Raw genomic sequence first — 6,000 nt, forward strand, 5'->3', positions numbered from 1 at the left:
AGAAATGAATTCAAATCAATTTTCAATTTGAATTTTGGCCCAAAAACCACTCCCAGGAGGCTGCCCTGCCCTTGTGGAGGGCAGGGCAGAAAATTGATGCTTGGTGCTTGGAGTTGGTGCGGCCATGTGCGATTCTGGTGTGAGTTGGTGCGTGTCTGGCATGAGCTTGGTGCGCCAGAGGCTGCCCTGCCCGTGCCAAGGGCGGGGCAGAAAATGTTGATGCGCGCGAACGTGAAGCGTGCGTGCGCTTGGTGCTGCCAGAATTTGAGAAGCGCGCGTGCGCGTGCTGCACGTTGATGCGTGGGACGGCCAGATTTGAGGAGCGCGCGTGCGCGCGAAGCACGTTGACGCGTGGATGCTCCCTGCCCGCGCCAAGGGCAGGGCAGGAATGGTTTGGTGCGCCAGGAAGCAGAGTTGGTGCGCCAAGGTCTTGTGTGTGATGCGCCAATTTCAAATGCTGCCCTGCCCGCGCCAAGGGCAGGGCAAGGTTCCCAATCTCATGGCCCGTGTTCGAATCTGGTGGCTTGCAAACACGCTATTTTTTCTTTTGATTTCTTGGCACGCTATTTGGTCTCAAGGCTTGGCTTCCTCATGGTTCTTGGTTCGAACCTTGTGGCTTGCATGGGAGCTATTTTTCCTTGGATTTCTTTCTCATGGAGCCCGATCCTGCTCTCCACAAGGGCAGGGCAGAGTTTGCTTCTCTTGGCTCCAAGGCACCATTTTGTGCTCTGCCCTTAGAGTGGGCAGGGCAGGGTTGCCTTTGCTTGCTTGGTCACTTGATGCTGCCCTCCTAGAGGGCATTTTGCCCTTGTGGAGGGCAAGGTTGCTTCCCCATTATAATGCGGCACGCCTCCTCTTGATTCGGCCACGCTTTTCTTTCTTTGGCTACACTTTTTATGCCACGCTTTCCATTTTCTTTTCTTTTCTTCACCTAAAATAAACCAAACAACCACTCAAAGCATCACTAAATTCAAGAGGCTTATAAATCAATTAAAATGCAATTAAAGTTAGCTTAAACCTCATGATTTATCATTAATTTCATGGTGGTTGCTTGATTTAGAGAAGTTGTGCATTTTCACTCCAAATCACTAACTTAGGATGCAAGAAAGTGCATAAATGCTAACAAAACAAGTGAAATTAGCTTGAAAAATGGGTATATGATGACTTGTCATCACAACACCAAACTTAAACCTTGCTTGTCCCCAAGCAAGCATCAAAACTAAGAGTAAATGATATGAATAAGAAAAGAACATAAATCCTTATTATGCAGATAGCAGAACTTCAATTTATGGGGCATTTATGCAGACAATGATACTCACTTATTGTTGCTGCTGCATAATACATATCTTTATTCAAAGGCTTGCTAAACTTGCTGTTATAAGACTCACCTTTTACTCACTCCCTTGCTAACTCTTCTTGGCTTATAATGCTTTAATAAGCTTTTTATTCTTTAAGAGGTTTGGTGTTAAATGTTGCAGCTTTGCCTTTGGCTTCATTTTCTTTTATTTTGCTCAACATCTTTCCACCACAGACACTTAGCTCACTAATTCTTCCTAGGATCATTGATGCCCAGCATCTCTTTGGATCACTAAGTGCTTTGTATCTAAGTTGCTCTTTATTGTGGATTTTCAATTGGCCATCCCAAATCAGTTGATCTAAGTGACCGGGTTTCAAAATACCCCTTAGAATTTACTCATCCAAGCAGATCTCAGTACAAGAACACCACAGGCATTTGTCCTAGGGTCCAAACCATTGGTGTCCAACCTTTATTCTTTGTTTTTCTTGCCATTTTGGCTTTTTCTTTCTTCCTTTTCTTTCTGTTTTTGTTACCAAGGGTGTTTCATTATTGATAAAGTCTTTGTAACAGCAAGCTAACTTACAATTGAATGAGAATGATATCATGCAACATTTATTTCATGAGTTATACATTTAATCAAACACATGTGCCACCACCAACTTCCATTCATACTCATGCAACATTGGATTTTTCTCTTTTCAATTCAAACCAAACTCTTTTATTTAAGCATATGGGAAACAAAGCAATATTTAAATCTGAGTGATGGCTACAAGCATTATGCAGACTTATCATTTTCACAAACAATTTCACTTGCACTAGATGAACACTTTAGCAAGGCATATAATGGTTTCCAAATTCAAAATATCACACAGCAGCAAGAGTTAAGTTCAGATACAACCTTTGTAGTTGCAGCCCTTTGATTTTTCTTTCTGCTATGATCCCTTTGAGTCAAAATGCATAGTGTCTTCAATTATTGATTCATGTCCTGCATAATCCTCAAAGTTGCTTGCTTCTCAAGCCCTTGATCATATGGTTAGTAAGCATAACTGAGTGTGGTTTCAGGATTTGTTTTGGTGTGTGAACACCAAACTTAATTGTTTTGCCACTGTCTCAGATGTACAAAGTTAACCATATTGGAAACCATGTATCCTTGCTAAAGGTTAATGGAATTAAAGCTAGAAAACAATTTAACAGTTGAGTAATGTGGTTGATTGCTTGGAGTTAGAATCATGCAAGAGGTGAGAATGTATTAAATGATATTTTTGGTGGAACACCAAACTTAGAAGTTTTCATTCTTCCTCAAATTGTTTTGGTGTGCAACACCAAACTTAGCTCCTTGCAATCCATACCAATTACTCAACATTTTTATTGAAAAGTTATGAAAAGAAACTACCTCAGGTTGGGTTGCCTCCCAACAAGCGCTCTTTTATTGTCATTAGCTTGACATTGACCTCCCTTTAGGGTGGTTGAAATTGGTGGTGTCTCAACTTGTCACCCCTCACTGTCAGCTTTCTCTGAGTGCCTTGATGTTCAATCTCCACATGCTCAAAAGAAAGAATCTGGTTGACAGTGTAATAATCTTCTGCTCCCTGCTGTTGGTATATTAACTGCACCTTATCACCCTTAGAAAATCCTTCAGTTGGGATTTTCTTGTTCTTCCACCCTTTGTGAGCCTTTTCTTATTCTTCACCTTTTTCTTGCTTGTTGATCTTCCCTTCTTGGCAGTTACTTGAGTTGTGATGCCTTCCTTTCTGCTAATCACCCCTGCTTCCTTGTGAATCCCCTTTTCTTCTTGTGTCTGTTTGTTTATCTGTTCCACTTCCTTTTCAGTTGATTGCTTTGGGGGGAGATCATCACTCATTTTGTTTTTTTCTTCATCCTTTTGTAATTCTGGGAAAACTTTCAGGATGATGCTCTCCTCATGCATCCTAAGAGTTAATTCTCCTTGCTCTATGTCCACAATGGCTCTAGCAGTGGCCAAAAATGGTCGACCGAGTATTATGGAGTCATTTCCATTTTTTGAAGAATCCAGAATCACAAAATCTGCCGGATAAATGAATTTGTCAACCTTAACTAAAAGGTTCTCAATCAACCCCTTAGGATGGACTATTGATTGATCCACCAATTCCAAAGTCATCTCTGTTGGTTTCACCTCCTTTATGCCAAGTTTTTTCACTAGAGAATATGGGATTAGATTTATGCTTGCTCCTAGATCGCACATCCCTTTGTTAATGAACAGGTTTCCGATAGTGCATGGCAAGAAGAAACCTCCAGGGTCCTCAAGCTTGGGAGGGAGTCCCTTTCTAATGAGTGCACTGCATTCCTCACTAAGCATCACTGTTTCCTTCTCATTCCAATCCCTTTTCTTGTTAATGAGCTCCTTTAGAAACTTAGCATACAGGGGCATTTGCTCCAAAGCCTCTGCCAAAGGTATGTTGATTTCCAGCTTCTTGAAAGTCTCAAGAAATTTGTGGAAGTGCTGATCCTTTGTTTTCTTGTGAAATCTTTGTGGGTACGGCAGTGGTGGTGTTGAGCTCTTCACCACTTGATGCTGTTTTGGACTTGGTTCTTCCAAGATATTCTTTCCTTTCTTCAAATTCTGTAGCTTGTTATCTTCTTCTGTGAGTTTTTCTGGAGCATTCTTGCTTATCTTATCTTTGTTGATGGCTTCAGTGTTATCTTCCATGAGCTCTTTGGTTGCTCTTTGGTTGCTGTCTGTTAACACCCTTCCACTTCTTAGTTGCACCACCTTGCATTCTTCCTTTGGGTTGGGAATGGTATCACTAGGTAGTGAACTTGATGGTTTTTCAACAGAGATCTTCTTAGAGATTTGGCCAATTTGCCTCTCTAAGTTCTTCATGGTAGCTTCTTGATTTTTGTTTGTCAATTCTTGGCTCTTCATTAGTTTCTCCAGGAGTACTTCTAGATTGGTGATTCTCTGTGAATCTTGTGTGATGGGTTGGTTTTGGGGTGTTGATGGATGAAGGTAAGTGTTTTGGTTAGTTGGGTGGTTATTGGGTGGGTATTGGTTAGAATTTGGGTAGTTGTTTTGTGGTTTTCTGTATGAATTTTGGTTAGTAGTTGGCTGGGGGTTGTGGTTTGTGTTTTTCCAATTGTTTTGGCCTGTGTTTCTTTGCCATGGTTGTTGGTTTTGATTATGGTTGTCTCCCCATCTGAGGTTTGGATGATTCTTCCAAGATGGATTGTAAGTCTCTCCATAAACTTCATTTGTTCCCTGATTCTGGTTGTGCAAGTATTGAACCTGCTCTTGTTGTTGCTCCTCTTGAGTTTCTTCACTTTGTACCCAAGTGTTTGGAGGTTGGCTTGTGGTGCTCACTGCTGCCACTTGCAAGCCATCAATTTTCTTAGCCATTTGCTCAAATTGTTGTTGAATCTGTTGTTGCATCATCTTGTTTTGAGCTAAGATTGAATCAACTCCTTCCAACTCCATGACTCCTCTTCTCTGTGATGGTTGGCGTTGTCTTTGATGAGCAAAGAAATATTGGTTGTTGGCCACCATATCAATGAGGTTTCGAGCTTCCTCTGTGGTTTTCATGAGTTGTAGAGAGCCTCCGGCAGAGTGATCAAGAGCTTCTTGAGCTTTAAGGGTGAGGCCTTCATAGAAGTTTTGTAGCTTGTCCCACTCAGTGAACATCTCTGGTGGACACTTCCTCAATAGAGCCTTATATCTTTCCCATGCTTCATATAAGCTCTCGGCCTCCATTTGAGTGAAGGTTTGAACCTCTGTCTTCAACCTTAGGACTCTTTGAGGTGGATAGAATTTAACAAGGAACTTGCTCACCAAGTCATCCCAAGTGTTGATGCTTTCTTTTGGAAAAGTCTCTAGCCATTGAGTGGCTTTATCTCTAAGAGAGAATGGGAAGAGTAGCAACTTGTAGCTATCAGGGGGTACACCATTTGTCTTCACTGTATCACAGATTCTCAAAAAGGTGGACAAATGTTGGTTTGGATCCTCCAAAGGTCCTCCTCCGAAGGAACAATTGTTTTGCACCAGAGTTATGAGTTGTGGCTTGAGTTCAAAGTTGTTTGCATTGACATTGGGAGGAAGAATGCTACTCCCACAATGCCTAGCATTTGCAAATGTGTATGAAGCCAAGACTCTTCTCTGTTGGTCATTGTTGGCTCCTCCTCCTGGTTGACTAGTATCTCCTTCCATATCTTGGAATTCCTCCTCAGATTCTTCTTCTTCTCCAACAATATTCTTCCCTCTTTCTGCTCTTCTTATTCTCCGAAGAGTCCTTGGATCAATTTCAGAAATGATAGGAGAGGATCTCCCTATACCTGACATACAAACACACAGCAACAAACGCACAAACCCAGAGAGTTAACAAAACTTCAATCTATTGCTAGAATGAGGTTTTGGTTGGTTAGTTTAAGCAAAAACTCCAACAGTTAATGTGTTAGTAAGAGTTAGAGTAACAGAAAAGAAAAATGCTTAATCTAGACCTCCACTTCACTTAATCATTGTCAATCTATTTCAATCCCCGGCAACGGCGCCAAAAACTTGATGTGTGGAAAACGATCCAACACAAAACTCACCGGCAAGTGTACCGGGTCGCATCAAGTAATAATAACTCACATGAGTGAGGTCGATCCCACAGGGATTGAAGGATTGAGCAATTTTAGTTTAGTGGGTGGTTTAGTCAAGCGAATCAAGTTTTGGTTGAGTGATTTGTGTTTAT

The sequence above is a fragment of the Arachis stenosperma genome, chromosome 1 (genome assembly GCF_014773155.1).
Source record: "Arachis stenosperma cultivar V10309 chromosome 1, arast.V10309.gnm1.PFL2, whole genome shotgun sequence".
Classification (NCBI taxonomy): Eukaryota; Viridiplantae; Streptophyta; class Magnoliopsida; order Fabales; family Fabaceae; genus Arachis; species Arachis stenosperma.